Source organism: Lepidochelys kempii, chromosome 9 (genome assembly GCF_965140265.1).
Source record: "Lepidochelys kempii isolate rLepKem1 chromosome 9, rLepKem1.hap2, whole genome shotgun sequence".
Lineage (NCBI taxonomy): Eukaryota > Metazoa > Chordata > Testudines > Cheloniidae > Lepidochelys > Lepidochelys kempii.
In genome coordinates this window covers 54165682-54187008 of record NC_133264.1, presented here as the reverse complement: position 1 = coordinate 54187008, position 21327 = coordinate 54165682, and the positions used below count along the sequence as shown (strand labels likewise).

Below are 21327 nucleotides of genomic sequence, written 5' to 3'. Positions count from 1 at the left end.
CATCTTTTTCATTTTATTTTTGATTTGATTTTTTTCCCCTCGAATTTAACTTAGCCCCCTAAGCAACCGCCTAGTTTGCCTATATGGGCGGGCCGCCCCTTGTGGTAAGTGAATCCTAGCCGTGGTGGGGAAGGGTGTGAAGCTCTGATTTTAGCTGCCTGGACAGGGTGACCCATGAGGTGCTGCTTTGATCCCTGTGGCTCCTCTTTACACAGGAACAAGCATAGGCCTGGGTATTGGTGCCGCGGTGCTAGGCGCTGTATGGCTGCATAGGAGTCCAACATTTAAGACATGTGACATGGCTTGTGAGGGAGGGGGCTACGGCACCGCTGCGCTTCCGCCTATATCCCGTGCTGGGAATCGGGGCCGCGCAGGTGCTGATTAACCAGGACTATACTTCCTAGCGGGCTCCGCGCAACGTCGGCTGCCTCTCTCGGGGCCACCCTGACCGTCCTGATGCATCATGGGAACTATAGTCCTCAATCGATGCGCTTCTTCGCGTATACCCCGCTTCTTCCTCCGCATTGCAGATGTGTCATGGGAACTGTAGTCCCCGCGCTCTGCGCGTGAATATCTGCGCGAGGGGCGGCCCCTCCCCCTTCCCCTCCTGGGCTGTGGCCACGCGCGGAGGTTCCGCTTCCCCCTCCGGCTGCTGCCGCCGCCGCCGCCTCCGTGGGTCCCGCTGCCGCCATTGCAGGAAGCTCGTGCGGCGGCCGCGCCGTGCGAACTAGAGGTCCCGCCCCGCAGCCCCCTTGGCGGCCGGCTCCTTTCCGGACGTGGGAGGAGCAGCGGGCAGTCCCGTCCGCCACCGGTGAGTTCAGCGCCCGCTGCGCGCCGGGGCGGGGAGCGGTGAGGGGGCAACGCGGCTGGGTGGTTGTTCCTCCCGCCTCGCACACGCCGCCCGGCCCGGCTAGCGGCTGGGAGGCTCCCACCTGCCGCGGGGCGGAATCCTAGCCCTCAGGCCGGCGGGTGGCGGCGCCTCCCTGCCGCTTCCTCCTGGGTCGCTTCCTTGTAGGGGATCGCTAAGGCGTGGGCGGCGCCCTCTCTGCCCGGCCCGGCCCGGAGACTGTCGGACGGAGACCTGGGGCTCCGGCACCCGCCGCCAGGCTCCCCCCCGCCAGGCTCCCGCAATTCCCCCAGCGGCTAAACTCTGTGCGAGGGTGCACTCCTCCCTGGCGGGCGTGGCGTGTGCTGGCTGGCACGGTGGGGTGGCGGGGTGAGGGTTTTGGGACACCTGTGTGGGGTGGCGGGGTGGGGACCCGTGCGGACCTTGCGCTGTAGCGTTAAGGCTATCAGGGTTTGGCTGCAGCTCAGGGCTATGAAAAACTTTCCGTCGTATATTACAGGGTGGTTGATCTAACCCCCGCTGTAGAGGTAGCTACCATGTCGCGGGGTGAATTTACTATAGCTATGGAAAAACACCTTCCGTAGTAAAAAGACAAGGAGTACTTGTGGCACCTTAGAGACTAACCAATTTATTTGAGCATAAGCAGTAGCTCACGAAAGTTTATGCTCAAATTAATTGGTTAGTCTCTAAGGTGCCACAAGTACTCCTTTTCTTTTTGCGAATACAGACTAACAGGGCTGCTACTCTGAAACCTTACAGCTACAGGTGAGTTTGGGATGGCTGCATAATAGTACTTGCAAAAGCATACTCGCAACAACTTTGTACCACACCATCTTGTAATCACTCTAAGAACTAGCACATAAATAAGACAGAAGTAGACTTAAATGAGCCAATGTATTCATGTTATTTCACTTTAATTCTGCTTTTAAAGTTGTAATATAGTTTCTCTTCCCCCACCGCCCCCATTCTCTTCCTTTCAGACACCACTTTCTGCTTTTAGAAGTGCCTTCCTGTTCAACAAAACTTAATTGGTAATAAAATTGTCTTTCTAGAAACAAATATTGAGTTTTTTAAAATTTCTGTGTACAGTTATTTCCTTATCATGATTGATTTTGGTATGCTCACTATAGATCTTGCTGTATAATATGTAGCTTTTTTAAAAAAGACACCCATAGTTTTGTCATGCTGCATATATATGCTAAATTTAATTTGTGTAAATAGACATGAAAATTTAGGCCTGAAACGAAGTGCAACGTGTGTTTCTCCCTATCCTGTTTGTCTTTAATTCTCATAGATAGTATGATAGAAGCACATTTTTGTGGGGTTGATTTTTTCTGGGGCTGCTCTCTCAAACTTAAAGGTCATCTATGCTTTGGGAGATGGGTGGTACACATTTGTCCTCTTTTTGTGTAATTTTAACAAGTTTTACAAAAAAGAATTAACAGAATTCTTAGTAAAGTTTTGCCCAGACTTAGTTTTTGTAAGTACTTTTCCAACAGAAATATTTCTGGTAAAGAGCTGTGTTCTACTGGATTTCTTTTTCTGTAACATTCTCCTGTAGTGTAAACAACCCAAATATTGCGGCATTCCATTAGTGTGGTTTTTTTGTTGGAGAATTCCTTGGTGGATCAGCACCCCATGTTTATTTATGTTTTGTCTCAATGTAGTTGCCCTGTCTCTTCTTTTGTTATGTCGATGTCACTTTCTGTCTTCTGGCTGGTTTTCTTCTTCTCTTTAATTTCCTATTTTTTTAGTTTTTTTTTCTTTCTGCTCCCCCCCAGCCCTGCACAGGAGAAGGCTATAGAGGGTAAGGCCAGAAGGTCATTAAATTATGTAGTTTTACAGGCCACTAAATTTCAGCCAGATACCCCTGTGTTGAGCCCAGCTAGATAAATAAAGCACTTAGTCCTTAGGAGACTAAACTAGTGTTTGCCGCAGGCAGAGAACAGGAGAGACAGGTGCCACCAAAGTCCTTGCAATGGCAGGAAACTGATTAGGTGAGATGTACCTTGATGATCCCAGCAGGCACTCTGTATCCCATACTGAGGAGGAAGGCGAAAATCCCTCAGAGTCCCTGCAAATCTGACTTGGGGGGAAATTCCTCCTTACCTGTATCTGGAGATCAGACACTTATCTTGTGATCAAGACATACCAGCCACATGTCTAAGACAGAAAATTTGGGTGCAGATATGAGAGGGAGTCTCTCTCTAACTGGGTCTCTAATTTACCCCACTGAGAGGGCTACTTTTAGTCCAGTACTTATCCTCTCCTGTCCTGTTTTTTCTTCTTTCGCTTCTCCCAAATTCTTTTTGGGTTGGAATTTCAACTCCTAAAGTGTTGGCTGAGAGCTGGTCTGAGCTTCCAGTGCCAGTATACTCTTGCTGCAGATTAGCAGATCATTAATTGAGGTGTCTCTGCTGTCGCCACAATGAAGATAAATAGTGGTTTTCAAAACAAGTCTCCTAGCTGTGTTTAAAGGGCTTATTTAAAAACAAAACAAAAACAAATGGTTTATTTTGATGCCATCCTTAAACTACATCAGTATCAAAGGGTCTGGCCCTAAGTTCCTTCTAAGATGCGCAGCAGTCTATCAAGGGCTGTGCAGGTGCACAGCCTGGGAGAGGCGCTCCCATGGCTGGGGAGAGGTGCTTCTGCCCCAGTCCCAGAGCTGCTTTGGCGAGAGAGGGCTGGGGGGAGATCTCTCTCCCTGCTGCAGCCCCAGGGAAGCCTGAACCCCAAACCCCTCATCCCCAGCCCCACCCCAGAGCCTGCACCCCCAGCCAGAGCTTTCACCCCCCGCACCCTGACCTTCTGTCCTAGCCCTGAGACCCCTCCCACACCCCTAGCCAGGCCCTCACACCCAGCACCCCAGCCCTCTGCCCCCTCCAGCACTCTGAACCTTTTAGCCCCACCCTTGCCACACATCACCTCGATATTGGTGCACATAACAAAATTCATTCCACACATGGAAGGATGCAAAAAATTAGAGGGAACATTGGTCTGGCCTAGTAGTGGCAAGAGTGAAGATGCTAATGCTGGAGTCTTGGGCTGGGACCCAAGCAGCGCTTTGTAAACTTGTGTCTTGCCAAAATATACAGGTCGGGAGAAAAGGAAGGAGGATAGCAGAGGCTTGGAAGTGGAAGGAGCTGAGTTAGATGGGGAAAGTATCTGGATACTAAAAACATTTTGCTGAGGATCCCCTCAGTCATTAACAACACTGACATACCTGGCGGGCTGTGGAAGTCCTATTTAAGTACTTTAAACTTAAGCATTTAAAGCAGGGGTGGGCAAACTTTTTGGCCCAAGGACCACATCTGGGTATGGAAATTGTATGGTGGGCCATGAATGCTCATGAAATTGGGGGTTGGGGTGCGGGAGGGGGTGAGGGCTCCAGCTGGGGGGGTGCAGGCTCTGGGGTGGGGCCAGAAATGAGGAGTTCAGGGTGTGGGAGGGAGCTCCAGGCTGGGTCAGGGGGTGGGGTGTGGGGCGGGGGGGGGAGAGCTCCAGCTGAGGGGGGTGCAGGCTCTGGGGTGGGGCTGGGTATGAGGGGTTGGAGGTGCAGGAGGGTGCTCCAGGCTGGGACTGATGGGTTTGGAGGACAAGAGGGGGTAGGGGTGCAGTCTCCAGGTGGTGCATACCTCAAGCAGCTCCTAGAAATAGTGGCATGTCCTCTCTCTAGCTCCTATGCGGAGGCATGGCCAGGTGGCTCTGTGTGCTCCCCCTCCACAGCCAATGGGAGCTGCAGGGGAGGTGCTTAGGGTAGGGGCAGCTTGCAGTATCCCCTGGCTGCCCCTATGTGTAGGAACTGGAGGGTAGACATGTCGCAGCCTCTGGGAGCTGCGTGGAGCCATGGCATGTGCAGAGCGGGCAAGCCCCCTCACCCTGCCTCTTGGCTGGAATGCTGGAATGGGGCAAGCCCTGGACCCTGCTCCCTGGCGCGAGCTCGGGACCAGATTAAAATATCTGAAGGGCCAGATGTGGCCTCCGGGCCATAGTTTGCCCACCCTGATTTAAATTAATCTGAAACAGTTTTCACCAGTGACATTTTATAAAATGATTTAAATGTTTTGAGCAATAGTGGTTGAGCAGGTATATGATTTATAGTTTATAATTTGTAGGCTTGAAACTGACTTTATCCAATCAGATGATATCCCTCCTTCCAAGCTATTTTATAACTCCTCAAGGTATAAAATCAAATAGCTAAAGGTATTTGTGACTTCTACAGGGATGAAACAAATTATAAATGTAACTTTAATGATGTATATTGTTGGCAGTTCAAGCAGAGTAGAACCAGTTTTTCAGACAGGTGGTTGTAAAGCTTTCCAGATCATTAGAGAAACTTAAGTACAATGATCAGTTTCACTGCTCTTTTTTCTCTTTATGAAAGCAGAAAACCAGTTGGAGCAGTGAGAAGGTTCAAAAAGAATACTACCTTGCTATATATTCCTTTGAACCTCTCATGTTAACTAGGTAGTATTTTCTTGGAAATATTGTAAGGGACTCTCAAACACAAGTCTGCAATTGTCAAGCAGAGCTTGGAAAATATTACCATGCCATAAATAAGAATTATGCATAAATTACAATTGAACATCACTAGAGCAAGCATTGCAGTCAGACCAAGGATTCTTGAGATGCTTTTCTGTTTAGGGGTGGGGTTCTTTGTATCACTGTAATGTAGGATTAAAAGAAACTATGCTTAATATTTGCATTATGCATTTTGATGAAAGTATGAAGTGTTAAATGTTTTGGCATTAAAATGTTCAGATCGTGAACTAGCAGTTTTGGGGCTTGGATCGTTGTGTTGTAAGTGGAAGGAGCTAGCCTTGTACTTCAAAGCTTTACATTGAACAAGATTGAAATCTTCAAGCAAGATTTCATAGAAAGTCAGTTATGTTAGCTTAATTGGGTATTGGTCTACATTTTACTGCCTGTTATCAAGTTCGCTGGTCTAGAGGGTAGAGCTTGGTACTTGGAGTTTGGAGACATGGGTTTTGTTCTCAGCTCTGCATCCTAAGACAAGTTGCTGCTTCTTTTCTGTTTTCCCAGGTACAGTATGGGGGGAGGATCAGGCCTTTGAAATTTCACACCTGCTTGCCAGAGTTAGCTATGAAGGTGGGGCCCTCAGCAAAGTCCAAGGGCAGTGGGGCCCTCTTTATCATTCCCAGCTAAGGGAGAGGTTACTGGGTCTTTTTCCTGAAGCCTGATTGTGGATGTCATATTTTGTATTAGCTTCTGGCAAGTAGTTATCAGATAAATGTGAAACTGCTCTCGCTGAGGAAGAAGCTTCCTGTCTCATCACGACCTCCAGAGCATCCTGGCTGTTGCATGTGGGTTTCTGCTTCTATACCCTTCCCATAGGGGCTCTTTGGGTGAAGGGGGAGGGGTAAAGTCTTCACCACTCCTTCCCCAATCAACCCTCTTCTTGGTTCCTCTTCCACTATGACTAGCTGCAATGCTTGCGTTCTCAAAAAGTAGTAATATATGATTGACAGTTTTACAGCTGCCCACTGGGTTCTGAATAACTGCAATAAATCTGACCAAAAATGTTTTAAATTTCACTCTGCTGCAGCTTGGATAAGCCATGGCCAGCAGCAGTACTGGAGTTGGCTGTCTGCAGATTCATGAAAACAGTACATGAGTTTTGGCTCTTTCAGAGGTCATTTCTTCAGCTATTAGGGCTAGAAATTTATTTTTTAAATTAAAAATTTCTGCAGAAATTGCTGGTTAGGTCTCATTTTAACTTGACAGTTCAGGCTATCTGCTCACGCAAAGCAAGCAGATTTTTGCAGCTCTCGGGTTAATGATACTTAACCATCTTTTTAAAGCACTTTGGAGTTTGTGAATGAAAAGCGTTATGTCAAGTACTAGTTATGTAATAGTGTTTAGAACCATTTTAACGATCTTGCCTTGTTTATCTCTGGAGAGAGATTTTTGTATAGTTCTCAAAAGCAAAAGATCCCCACTAGGTGCTTTACGTTTACAGAACAACTAGAAAGACAGGCCCTTTTCAAAAATATCGAAGTCTAACTTCAGAGATGGCAAGATAGGTTGACAAATAGGGAAGAAAAATGACATGGCCACAGCTGGATACTGAGTTTAATCAGGAGCATATCTAGATGCTCAGTTTTTAAAGAATGATTGACTCAGTATTTGTGAGCATCATTACAGATGTATGCCTTAAAAAATGGATTTGAATGAAGAGAGGTTAATAGCTTGGCAGTCCTCTATTATTGTTCCTTGTCATAACATTTCAATACTGTTTAGGGCATGCTTGTCCTAGATATATTGGTAGGCTAGGTAAAATGTTGAATGGGAGCTGGACATCCATTCCAGAAGATTCTTGATTGCCTCTGCTTGACTTTGTATACAAAAACTGCCAACTCAGATTTGCCCAAGGTTGCTTGCTTCACTTGAAGTTGATTACTTGTTACTGAAATTTTATTCTTGTTCCGGAAAATTAGCTGTTACCTGTTGCCATCAAACAGCTGCGGTATTTGAATCTTGCATCAGAGTAATTCTGTCTCTGAGCTAATGAAGGTGGTAGTTTTCTTTCCCTGCATACACAGTTGTGGTAAGATACATTTCATAGAATCATAGAATATCAGGGTTGGAAGGGACCTCAGGAGGTCATCTAGTCCAACCCCCTGCTCAAAGCAGGACCAATCCCCAATTTTTGCCCCAGATCCCTAAATGGCCCCCTCAAGGATTGAATTTACTCCAACCTTCTACTTTTGTAGCTTTTTAATATCTCAATTTAATCCAGGTACAGGGGTTGGGAATCATCTGGTGTATTAGAATGTAGAATGATAGTTTTCATCAAATCTTAATTATGAATTATGACAGTTAACAAAAATATTCTTGAGTTTTATGGAAGGCAGTGTGACCCACTGGAATAGTACTCAGGAATCCTGGCTCTACCACTGATCTGCTGAATGACATTAGGCATTTCTCTGCCTCTTGTTTCACTTCTCACTGTAGTCTTGTCTTTGTGATTGTAAGCTTTTGGGGCATGGACATTACTGTGTGTTTGTACGGTGCCTCGCACAGTGAACTCCTGTTTTGGTTATAGTGGCTCTATGTGTTACAGTATCATCATTTGTATTATGCTAATTCTTCCATTGGTCACAAAATTGAATAAAAGAGCAGTGGTTAAACACTCTCCCACAAGTTGAAGAGTTGTTCCCCTCTGGAAAGAGAATAGTGTAAATTGAAAGTGTTTACATCTTTGCAACAAGTCTGAAAATTTAAGTTAAGCTTTCCTATTTGGTGTATAGGGTGTTCCAGCTACTAATTTGAGATTCGATTTTTTGATTGGAGTTACGGTTTTAGTTGTGACTTATGAGCTGACAATTGATTAAAAACAGTATCATGTTAACATTCTACAGTTATTTATCGTAAGGTTTTCCATAGCTTCCATCTCTGTAGTATCTAAATAGTAACAAGCAGATGCAGGAGTATTTTATATTTAATTGCATGGTCAATTGAGAATTTTAGAGGTAAAGTTTCAGTGTGTCACATTGAAGAATTATGGCTGAAAGTAGGCAACCAGTAAGTAGTTATGATAGGTTTAAATATAACTTAAAAAGTGATATATTCTTTTCATAGTAAGGTTTGGCATAATATGCACCCTCTTCCTTTTGTACTGAACATTAGTTTGAACAAGAATGAATTCAGCTGGCAGATACTCTAGTGCAGGAGATGTGACTGGGCTAACAAGGCCTTTATTATGCAGCTTCTGACTGCGTCTCTGAAAATTTCTCCTTCCTGTTAAGTTGAAGGTAGTTACTTCACCTCTGACTCATCACAGACCCACAAAAGTTCACAACTATCAGCATAAGCACATGCTTTCAGAACTTCTTTAATGTGATTCAGCCTTTTGGTCCAATATATCATGATTTATTTCATAAATTTATTTGAGGGACACCTCATAAGTATTTTCTACCTTAGGGCAGATTAGTCCCTTCCCTGCAGTCTCCTGCTTCCTAAAAACCCAAATAATTTTTTCAAAAGGCAACACATTTAGAGTGACACTGAAAAGGGGATGTTTCTGGAATGGTGCATTCAACTCCCCCAGACCCAATTGTTTTGTCCTCAAAAATACTATTCTTATGATGTGTTATGGGAGCTGATGAGTCTCAGAACTTATAGAAAGGGCTCTCTGCTTGTCCTGGTGCCGATGCCTGTTGCAGAATTCCCAGTTGAAATGTCATCCTCTATTAGGGATGCACTATGAGGAATTGCCAGATGGTATTCTACTTACTTGAGGTCAGAGTTCTTGAAATGCTGAGGGTAGCATCTCTGGTGGTCTTGCACTTCGGTGGTGCCATATGGTACAAGAGAGATTTTCTGACAAGGATCCTGATGTCAGCTCCAGCTGGAACCCAGTGAGGTTGGATTTCCTGGATCTTAAGGGTCCTGAAAAGCATAGGCCTCCTCTGATTTGGCCTGGCAACCTCAGTTGTCAGCATTGGGGTGCCAGTTGGGTATGTCTGGATAAAGCACCAGGAGTCAACACCCTTTGAAGGTTTGGAAGGAGTGGATGTCATTGCACTCAGAACAGTCATCAGTGCAGAACCCCAACTACTACTCTGTAGGATCTGTTGGATTATAGGTTTAGGCAAGATTTTCTTCAGAGCAGCCTTCCCTTAACACTTTGTGGATGAGCCCTTGATCCAGTGGGAGATGGATCTGAGTTCGTGCTGTGGACTTCTCCAAACTGAAAAAAGCAGGTTTCTTGCCATTCTCCTGCAGTTCTACATCTAGTTTGGGCCCATGAATATCATTTGGGCTTCAGTTTTCAGTTTGTACAGCTGTCAGACTTTTTTCCATCTGGGTACTGTGCACCTTTGGACTTTTGGCCTTATGGTACTCCCGCTCCTGTGTCAGTAGTCTCTGTAGGCTTGTCCACACGAACAGTTAAACTGTGGTGAACTGAGGTGTGACTCTGCCCCACTCTAGCCTGCAGCCGGTTACCTGTCTGTATACACCCTGCTGACATGTTAAGTTTGTTAATGCACTTTGATCTAGTCCCATTTCAAAAGAATGTCTAGTTCAAAGTGCTCTAACCGACGTAGTCTCCTCTTTCTAGGAAGTCTCCAAGAAGAGGTGAGGGCTGCTGTGGGCATTCCTTTACCTCTTCTTCCGGAGTTCCGTAGAGTTAGATTTTGTCAGCACTGGGTATTTTAGCCCTTAGTAGCCAGCTACTAGTATATCCGCACTAATACAGTCCTGTAAACTGTCAAAGGCACAGTTTGCAGGGGTGGAGCTTACCCATGTTTGAACTTGTAGTAAGCTCCACTTGTGAAAATACTTCCTCTCCCTAGGCAAAGTTACAGGCAGTACCTCAGGCTCATAGTGGATGGTGACCACTATCGGTACAAGGTACTACTTTAGGGTATGTCTTCACTGCACAGATAACCTGGTGATTGGCACCTAGGTTAGCCTAGCATGGGTACAAGCATCCCCATGGCAAAGCCCCACCTGTGTTACTGTGGTCGTCACTGTTTCTGCATGTTCGTGTGTGTTAGGGGCATGTCCCATGGTTCTTTGTGCTGAAGCACCCTGTCAATTGCTGGAGAATGTTTGTTCTTTGGCGGGGAATTGTGGGAAGGGCATTGGAGGACTCTGATTAGTCAAATGATTTAGCCTGTAGCCTGCATCCTTACAGCAAAGTGGGCAGGTTCCAGCCCATGTTAGAGCAGAGCTTAGATTCTGTACCCTCCCAACCCAACTCAATGCTAAACTGAGTAAGCTAGCCTGGACATAAAGTACCTCCAAACATGGGACAGAGGTTTTACTTTGTGGACAATGGGGGGTTGGGCTAAAACCTGGGTAAGAGCCTAGGTTAACTGTGCAGTGAAGATATACCCTTGCTCTTTGGGTTGCAAGCAGCCTGAGTGTAATTTAGTATGTGCTTGGTGGTCACAGACAGCTCTTCTGCATCAAGGGGTTGTGTATGTTGTATCTATATCTGAGTCAATGGCTAATAACATCCTTATCTCAGTGAGGTAAATCACACCCTTTGTGTACCTAAGTCAGTCCAAGAGAGCAAACCAATAACCCATGTTCTTGAATCTGTCCACCAGTCTCAAACCCTGCTTCAAACTCCCCCCTGCTGGTATCCACAACCAAGATAGCCACATCAGTCTGTGCAGCTTTTGTGATCATATTTGGGATGGAAATCTTTATGGCCCAGAGCATCCATCAATGTAATAACTTTAGTCTGTCTCAAATTTGGTCGTACCCACATCCATTGTTACACCCCTTTCTCTTCCCCAGTTTCATCCAAGACCCATAAGCAAATGAAGCTTTGCCAGCCTTTTTGGATTGTTCACATTGCCCAGAAGGTAGAGTAAATGACCCGTTAGAGTATTTTTACCTGTATCTATATGTCCTGTTAACACTATCCCCACACAGGTTCTAACCTTCACTGTGGTTCCCCTGTATTCCACTGAAACACTAGCTTGCCTGCTTCAGGACAAGTTCCCAGATACAGTCCAGGCAGTGGGTTGCATCCTATCCAGCTTCTGGGCAGAGGCCCAGTGGGAATTTATGTGAATGCTTCAAGTCCTAATGTTGGGTTATAACCTGGCTAGGTGAGTAGTTCTGTCCCTGTGTCTGAACTGTGAATAAGACTAAATGGAAATGAAACTCTGGGTGACTTTTTTTTTTTAAATGGGGTGGGGGCAGGGAACTTATTTAGCCTACTGTCACTTCATTTGTTCTTTTACTTTTCTGTCAGACTGGATCATAGTGATCATCCCCCCCTGAAATAGGAGAGATGGACAGCACTCCCTCCAGGGCTAGCCAGAGGGAGCTAGAAAACTTCCTCTCCTCACCTGAGTTGAGCATACTGCCTCTAGTATTTCCTACCTCTGAAAGCTAAGTAACTCTAGATTACCAGACTAGCTGGTGTGACTTAAAACACTGTAATTTCAAATATTTTATTGGTTTCAGAGTAACAGCCGTGTTAGTCTGTATTCGCAAAAAGAAAAGGAGTACTTGTGGCACCTTAGAGACTAACCAGTTTATTTGAGCATGAGCTTTCGTGAGCTACAGCTCACTTCATCGGATGCATACTGTGGAAACCCACGGTATGCATCCGATGAAGTGAGCTGTAGCTCACGAAAGCTCATGCTCAAATAAATTGGTTAGTCTCTAAGGTGCCACAAGTACTCCTTTTCTTTTTATTTTATTGGTTGTAATTATATACTAGCATTCATTATGTTCAGAGCTTGAAAAATCTACCTAATATCTACTAAACTGATGAGTAAGCCTACTTGCCAGGGTGATTGATATGCTTGCCATCATGCCCTCTTCAGACACACCCCAAAGGCTTGAGTACTTTAGTGGAGACTTACTAGCAGCAGGGAGAAGCTACTGATGGAAAGGAAGACAACCACAAGTGAAGTGCGGAGGCAGTGCTCAAGGCCCTGCTGGTTCCTCGCTCAGTGCTGAGAAAGAGGAGGGTACTGTGTTTTTTGAGAATGCTGAGAATGAGAATGCTGTCCCTGGTCTCTGCTTGGAACTTTTTCTTTTTAAATTTTTTTGTATCAGCCTCTAGCTTGTGGGTGTTTGTACTTGAAGTAACATCCTTCTCTAGCTAATGGGAGAAAGAGTTTTGTTTCTTGGTGACTCTCTCAGGAGGTCTGGCAAAGCAGAGGATTGAACCCAGTGTCTTGAATATCCAAGTACAGTGTTTACTGCCTTAACAAACAAGACCATCCTTCTGACGTTTTGTTGCTTTGGATCTGCAGTGCACCTTGGTAGGGGAATAAATGTGGGTAGTGTTTATGCATTTCTTGGTAATCTAATGCAATAAACTGTTAAACCTCTGGGTAGACAAAAATGCATTTAAAATGCTCTAATCTGGATTTAGAAGGTAGCTCCTTCTTGCCTCATTTACTGGTCACTTTTCTGTGATACACTGAAGGCGTGGTGCTGACTAGTTGTGGAGGGACCTTCAGACCCTGGGTGGGTTACACCAACACAGCCTTTGTGGTGAGAAATTTGGGATGTGGAATTCTAGGGGAAAAGAGAAATCCTAGAGGATATTCTTCTCTCACTAAAGAGCAATCTATTGACTAAAGCGGTAAAATCCCAGGTTCCTTAAGGGAATGGATTAAACTGATTTATGAGGAAATCTATCTAAGTAGAACCACTATCTCCAGCTATTGATATTGAAGTGATAGGCTACAATTTTGAAACTGGTGTGCTTAAAGTTAGGAAGTTAAGCATATTTAGGCACCAACATTAAGTGGCTTGATTTCCAGAGCTGCTCACCACCTGCAGCTTCCATTAAATTAATTTGGATGTGTCACTTGGCACATCTGAAAATCAGAGCCATTTTATTTAGGTTTCTTAATGTGCTTTTAGGTGCCTAATTTTAAGCACCCCAATTTGAGAATTTCAGCCATAGTCATTTACTAGGAGGAGAGGGTCATTTCAGTACAGGTCCATTTCATATTGAATAGATGTAAACTTTTGTTGTTCTAATCACTTTTTTTAGCCAGTTTCAGCTCAATGTTTCTGAATTGTTGAGTTGGAAATATTATTTCAGCCAGCAGATCAAACATAAAATAAACAAACTGGTATTAACTGTTGTAATTCATTTCAACAAAATATTACTACATTTTTCCATGATACTCCTTTACATAGGAAATAAGTACATGTTTATACTAAATGATTCATTACTTTGAGAGAGGCCCACTTTTTTAATGTGTGAAATAGCATTGAGTGTTTGGTACTCATAGTAACAAAAACAGGTTATCCTAAATTTCTACCATAATACCTAGCTTCTAAAATCAAAATACTGAGTATGGAAATGCAGTCAGTAAAAGTGTTTTGTGTGCTTGTCCCCTCTTCTCCATGCCAAGATATAATTCAGGTGCAAGATTCTCAACAATTTATCAGACTACACAGCACTGAGTTACAATTGGTTCCTGACATAGTTTTCATAGATTAATAGATTCCAAGGCCAGAAGGGACCATTGTGTTTATCTAGTCTGAACTCTTATATAACACAGACTATAGAGTGTCCCCAAAATAATTCCTAGAGCAGATCTTTTGGAAAAACGTCCAGTCTTGATTTAAAAATTGCCAGTGATGTCATGACCCCTGGTAAATTGTTCTGATGGTTAATTACCCTTACTGTTAAAAATTTACACCTTATTTGCAATCTGAATTTGTCTATCTTAACTTCCTGCCATTGGATTGTGGAGTGTGTTGATTCATGTGTCCAAGCTTACTTTAGAGGGCCAGAAATAATTCTCTGTATTAAACAGAATCCTAACTAATATAATCAGGGAGTTGGTACGAGTACGTCTCCTGGTTGTCATTTATTCAATGCTGTTCAGATGCAGTTTCAGAGGGAATAGGATAGAAATTAGATATACCTGATCTGCTTCTCTTAGGAGCATATGTGCTTCTCCCCCCACCCCACCCCACCCCCCAAAAAAAAGGGGGGATAGAAAGGAACTGCCTCCTGTATGTCTTTGTCTACAGGGAGTTTTAAGACAATCTCTTCCAGAACAGTTTCTCGCTATCTATTCACAGAATCTATAGTTCTTTTTATAGCAAATGAGGCAACTCTAATAGGAGTGGAGAAGGGATGGCAAGACCTTAGCTAACATCAAAATGCTAATTAACGTTAGGTAATACTACAGTATTATTAATGCAATTGTACTGAAAATTAAAGGTGATTTAACTTCGTCTCCCTGGAAGTATATATTAAACAGTTTTATGTTGTAGGCCAGGATTCAGACTTGTAAAACAGCTTTGGAGACAGGATAAGTAATCTACATCACCGTTTTAACAACAACCCCAAATTGTCCTACAACTGTGTGTGTGTGTGTGTGTATAGGATGTAGGCTGTGTACAGAGTTAAGGGGTTGAATGTATCTCTGGAAATGGTAATTCAAATTTGTTCCCAAATTAACATGTCTGGTTTATTAGTCCTTGTTCTGTCTCAAAATCATCATACTATTTGACATAAATCAGCATGTTTGTCAGTTTCTGTTCCATAGAGACTTGTGATTGGAATCGCATAGTCAGGATTGAGGTCTATAGGGTGGAGGCTTGTGCTGGCATTTGTTTTAGCTGCTGTGTCAAGGCAATGCTACTAACGTCTCTCTTTCATGAATGCTAATTCTTTCACATGTTTAGATTCTTCCCCATCTTATATGTGTGGTTTGAGGAGGGTTGGAGGTCCTCATTGTCTTGGTAGCACTGAGGGTTTATCCCTGAACTCTCCAGACCCCAGGGGTTATCCCTTTGCCCAGCAGGTGGAAACAGAAGATAAAAATCTTTGAGTAGTCTTCTATAAATCTTTACTGTTTCGTTTCTGTTGCAAATAGGTCAGGGAATCTGGGTCTGTCATACTCTTTCGAATTGACCTGTACTTCATTCTTAATATTCTACCTTTAAAGGGTCCATTCTACCCCTGCTTCAGAATCCTGTGTGTATCTTGCTCTCAAAGATTTATCATAGCTTCCATCCCTCTGGATGTGGATTAGATGGGGGCTCTAATCACAACATGCAGTTTGTGGTTAGAATAAACCCCAAGACTTGTCTTGTGTATGACACAGCCAGGCTCATGCTTGGTAAACTCTTAGACTACTGATGCTAAAGGAGAAATCTGTGAGACATCCAGTATAGTCACGCCGTCACTAGATGCAATTATGGAACCTACCAGAGCACTCGGAACCACAGTTTTTATGTTTTGGTCTAATTTTTAAGATAATTTCTCAAGGAAAGCAAGAAAAGAAACATAAATTGAAAGGAAGAAGAATGAGAGAGAGAAACCAAGAAAAGAAACTTTAACTTTCTCTATATCCATTTAAAGCTAGTCTTATTTCTCTGGAATAACAAGTTATCTACTGACATTGAAGTGTGCTCTATCAGGATTCTCAGTCCTTCACTACTCTTGATATTCAGTCCTGTCTGGACACATTTTCTAGAATCTATTACTGGCATATTTACTTTGTCCAGGGTGGATTTGGTTTAAATGAAATTGATTTAATATGAAATCATGATTTAAATCACTAGTCAGGAAGACTCGATTTAATCATGGATTTCTACATAAAAGTGCATTCTTGTCAGTTGTTATAACCTTAATACATATTCTTCACAACTCAGAGCTAGATGTCGGTTTAATTTTTAGAAGGTACACACTATACATTCTTTAAAAAAAGAAAAGAAGTACTAGTGGCAGCTTAGAGACTAACCAATTTGAGCATAAGCTTTAGTGAGCCACAGTACACTCATGAAGTGAGCTGTAGCTCACGAAAGCTTATGCTCAAATAAATTGGTTAGTCTCTAAGCTGCCACTAGTACTCCTTTTCTTTTTGCGAATACAGACTGACAGGACTGTTACTCTGAAACCTACATTTTTTTAAGTGATTTATTTACAGCTATATCAGAAAATGAATGATTGTTTGGTTATTTCATTTACCAAAGGTAATTGAAGCAGATATTTATGAAGTCATTGGGAGGTGAACTATCTCCAAGTCAACAGTTTAATCATAAATATTTGGAGGATTTTCTTGCCATGCAACATCACCAGACAGACATTTAAATTGTTTTATTTAATTAACACAACATTATAGATTCTGGATTTTTTTCTTCAACAACAAACACACAATATTTTAAGAAAACAAGCATATGAATTTTTGAATTTAAACATTCAGGTTTTTTAAAATCAGGGTTTTTTTTTGTTAAAACTGTTTTCAACTAAAATAGTTAAATGAAATATTTAAAAAAACCCACAAAAATTAAATGGACTATGTCAGCCAGGTCAACATGAGAAACTTAAAATACTGGCTTCTGTAGCTAACTCAGTCATCTTCACCTTCATTTTCCTGTTAGTTCATAATCTAGAAAAGAAAAACAAGCTTTCCTGCTTTTTCAGGTCCCAAACGATTTCTCAATTTAGAATTAATTAGTCCAAGGGTAGAAAATATTCTTTCTACACTGGCAGAAGAAGCTACTGCTATTAAAAGTGAGACTATCACTTCAACAGTCTCTGAATCCAAGTGCTTAAGTGACTTTCACCAGTTCACTGGTGTGACTTTCTTTAAAACATCATCAGCAAACATGTATTTCTTGAATGGTTCACCCTTAGCTCTGAAGTTCATTATAGTTGACATTATGGAGGGATGATTGCTGGATGTCCATGTCATAGCCAACTCCTCTTCTTCAGCAGTTAAGGTTTGACCCTGGTACCGAGTATTGAGAGTATTTGCAAGAAAATGAGCTGGAGATAGTGCTTGTCCCATTTGTTTTTTTAATGCTTGTAATTTAACTCTGTCATTGCATATTTCTCGTTTTAAGATCTCTCAGTTCCTTCCAAATTTCAACAGCGTCAGCAATAAAACAGCGATTTCCCTGCATTTTGTTCAAGGCTTCAGAAATAGGCTTCAGGGTACTCAGCCTATTTCTCTTACGTCCAATGTTGAGAACTTTGGCTGTGACTGTGCCATCTATTTTTTTCACGATTTTGTTCACAAACTGTCATCAGATTAGGCTAGTTCTTGATATAGTGCTCAGAACAGTCCACTACTGAGTTCCATAGCACGTCTTGTGGGAGAATTAGCTTGGTTCCTCGCACTTTTTTCAGAGCAGCTGCTGCAAAGTGGGTGTTACGGAAGTATTTTGCAATTTTGGCCCGAGTTCCACATCTGGGTGGGGAGGGGGCAGGGGCTGGGGCAGGGGGTTGGGAAGTAAGGGGGTGCAGTGTGTTGGAGGGGGCTCAGGGCAGGGGGTTGGGGTGCAGGAGGGGGCTCAGGGCAGGGGGTTGGGGTGCAGGAGGGGGCTCAGGGCAGGGGGTTGGGGTGCAGGAGGGGTGCAGCAGGCTCTCAGGGCAGGGGGTTGGGTGCAAGCGGGGTGTGGCAGGGGGCTCAGGGCAGGGGGTTGGGATGCGGGGTTCAAGAGGGGTTTGGGGTGCGGGCTCTGGCCCATCGCTGCTTATCTTGAGTGGCTCCAGGGTGGCAGCAGCATGCAGCGGGACTAAGGCAGGCTCCCTGGCTCCGCGCCGCTCCCGGAAGTGGCCGGCACGATGTCCCTGTGGCCCCTGACAGGGAGGGCAGAGGGCTCTGTGCGTTGCCCTCGCCTGTAGGCACCGCTCCCTGTAGGCGAGGGCAGTGCCCGGAGCCCTCTGCGCTCCCCACCCCCCCTCCGGGGCCACAGGGACGTGATGCCAGCCGCTTCCTGGAGCGGTGCGGGCCAGGGCAGGCAGGGAGCCTGCTGTAGCCCCGCGGTGCCATGTGGGTGGCAATCACGCAGGTTGGATCCAAAGCCCTGACAGGCCGGATCCAGCCCACGGGCCGTAGTTTGCCCATCCCTGCTCTAAACCTTTTGCACGCTGCTCAATTTCTCTTTCATACACTTTATCCAGCAATTTGCCTGCGACATCTGCTCTGTTGGGTGGACTGTATCCTGGTCTTAATGACTGAACCATGTTAATGAAGTGTGGGTTCTCAATCATACGGAAAGGAGAGTTTGTTGTATAAAAAAAAACGTGCAATTTTTTCATCAGTTACCTCTTTTTGTAATCTGCTGGTTCTTATTACAAACTTATCTATGGTTGTTTCTGGGTGATGGAGATTTTTTTTTCTTTTTGTTACAGGTGATATACTGTGGCTATGTGACATACATAATGTGACTGAAACACTATCATTGGTAGATAACTCTGAAACTATAGGAAATGATGGTGATCTTGAAGGTGGATAGTCTTCAGAATCCTGTATGTTGAGGATAGATTCTCCTAAACAAAATAAGTCAATGCAGTTATTTAGTTATTATTACCATACTGCTCATTTAGTATTACTCATTGCATTCACTGACAGTACTATTTTAAAAGTGAAATTGTAAAAGGAAGATAGTACTATAGAGTAATAGCTATATTTTTTGCTCAAATATGAGAATTCAAGAATAGTCCAGAAAGAAGACAGGCAGTCCTTAAGAAAGAAGTATGAAATAAAAAAGTCGACCAATCTGAAGATCCTGTTCAGACATGTTCCTTTCAACATCTTCATCGCAGCTTCCTCCTGAGAAGGAACACTTCTCATGATGATGTTTCATTGGGGTAACCAGGCTTTGCATTTCTTTGTTGCATGTTTGCATTTTGCATGCATGTCTGTGTTACCCACAGGTAGAGGAACTTCATTAAAATATTCCCAAACTGGGTCTTTTACGGTCTGCTCCCATTATAGGTTTTCCCTTCTAACGAGAGAATGGTATGGTAGATCTCAAATCAATGCTACACTCAAAAAGACCTCAAGACTTGTGGCATATGCTGCTCAAACAGTTTCACTTTTGTTTCTATTGCCTGTCCCTCCGTTCTCACATTTATCTCCAGACTTCGTCTCCTTGTCCAGATCCATTCCTCCCCCAACAATCTTCTATTCACTGAACTTTTTGAAGCTTTGCACTTTTAGAGAGAGGTAAGGGATTGGCTCTGTGTACGCAAATTTGCAGAGGGACAATAGGGTTGAGGTTTGTTATTTCTCACCTCTATGTATTTATTTATTTATTTATAACATTTTTGCTGTTAAGCATGTTATCTCTGGAGACACAAATCTATGGTTTGGGAACTACAAAACTAAGCACCTCTGATGGTATCTTCTAGACTGAGCACCGAGTCCCATTGGGTAGATAGAAAGATTAACCTAAATAATCTATACAGAAGCCGCTGGAACCCCATAAGATAGGGTCCCTAATCCATGAACTATTGGAACTCCTTTACAAAGCTTTTCAAAACATATATTTATATTACATGTATATATTGTTTCATACTATAGAATTAGAATTTATAATCCCTATTCCATGGTGAGATATCTTTGATCTATAATGTATCTTAATTAAAACTGTCTTTAGATTGGTTTTTTCCTCAAACATTTTATCAAAAAAATCCGATTTAAATTAAAAAAAGGATTTTTATTATTTATTTATTTATTTAAAATCACCTATTTTTATCCACCCTACTTTTGTCCCATTACAATTTAGAAGTGATTTATTGTCTCCTATCCCACCTGGGTAAACATTTGTAAGGGAATTATGGGGAACATCTCTTATTTAGAGAAGTAACTGTTGGCAGCCATGTTTTGCCTCTTCAGTGCTCCCAACCTCTGCAAGGAACATGAAATGAGATTAGGTTTTGTAATTTACAGAAGTCAGTTTGCTTGTCTTCTGGAATTTTGCTCAAGATTGGAGATGAATGTAGTTTTAGCTGTCCATCTCTATTAGAAAACATTTTTAATTAGCAGGAGTGAACAAATTTCTTAGGCCATCAAAATATCACTCTTCCCTAACCATTAGAGACCTGTGAAATTCTTGGAAGGGAAAACGTGGATTATTTTCCTTATCCTTCCCCCGTCCTTTTTTCTTTTTATGCTATATAGGATGAGCAATAGTGCTTTATACATGGAGCCAGCAGCAAAGAGAAACTTTGACTGAGGTCAGTTTTCTGCATCAAGTGATTTACAAAGATAACAATCCTAATTTCCCTTTGCAGCAGGCTCCATGTGTAAAGTGCTTTGTTTTGGCTGTTGCTAGCTGGTTTTCTGTTGCTCAGGGTGTGCCTTGTGTGCCATGCTTATCAATTTGGGAAGTATGGTACATGGCTTACAATGCATAGTGGACAAACCTTCTATAAGTACTATGGAGAAATATTAGTTCTACGTATCTGCTAAAGCTGGTATTTTATGGGCTTTATCAGTGCTGTACTGTTTAAAACAGATCAATCTCTTTTGTTCCAGCAGATAGGAATAAGTAACTCTGTTGTGTTGGGGGGTGGGTGGGTGTGTGTGTGAGAATGGAACTCATTGGAGGAAAGTCCATTTATAGAGGTGAATTTTTTTGTTCAGTATGTGATAAAACATGATCATTCTCTTCTTGTAGCATGTTTAGGGCCCTTCCAAATTCATGGCCATGAAAAACGCATCATGGACCGTGAAATCTGGTCTCCCACCATGAAATCTGGTTTTTTGTGTGCTTTTACCCTACCCTATACAGATTTCATGGGGGAGACCAGCGTTTCTCAAACTGGGGGTCCCAACCCAAAAGGGGACTGCAGGATGGTTGCAAGGTTATTTTAGTGGGGATTGCAGTATTGCCACCATTCCTTCTGTGCTGCCTTCAGAGCTGGGTGACCAGAGGGTGGTGGTTGCTGGCCAGGCGCCCAGCTCTGAAGGCAGCGCCCCAACAAGAGCAGTGCAGAAGTAAGGGTGGCAATACCATACCATGTCACCCTTACTTCTGCACTGCTCCTGTTGGGGCGCTGCCTTCAGAGCTGGGTGGCCGGAACGTGGCGGCGGCTGACTGAAGGCCCAGCGCCGAAGGCAGCAGCACAGAAGTAAGGGTGGCAATACCATACTCTGCCATCCAGAGCCCAAAGCTTCAGATCCAGGCAGGGGTCGTGTAACATGAGCCCTGATGCCCAAGTCTGAAGCCCTGGGGCTTCGGCCCCAGGTGGTGGGGCTCAG

At 43.5% G+C, this 21327-nt stretch overlaps 1 protein-coding gene across 4 annotated transcripts in view; it reads left to right on the top strand.

Moving 5' to 3' along the window:
* The first annotated feature begins 529 nt into the window (after positions 1-529).
* Positions 530-21327, top strand: part of PAK2 (p21 (RAC1) activated kinase 2) — a 76203-nt gene continuing 55405 nt past the window's right edge. The window contains exons 1-2 of one of the 4 annotated variants that reach the window (XM_073360382.1): positions 530-811; positions 1828-1878. The gene's annotated coding sequence lies outside the window, so the exon portion shown is untranslated. Of the gene's footprint in view, positions 812-1827; positions 1879-11666; positions 11690-21327 lie in introns of those variants that run through there. The other 3 variants (XM_073360381.1, XM_073360378.1, XM_073360380.1) reach the window with 3 other exon arrangements.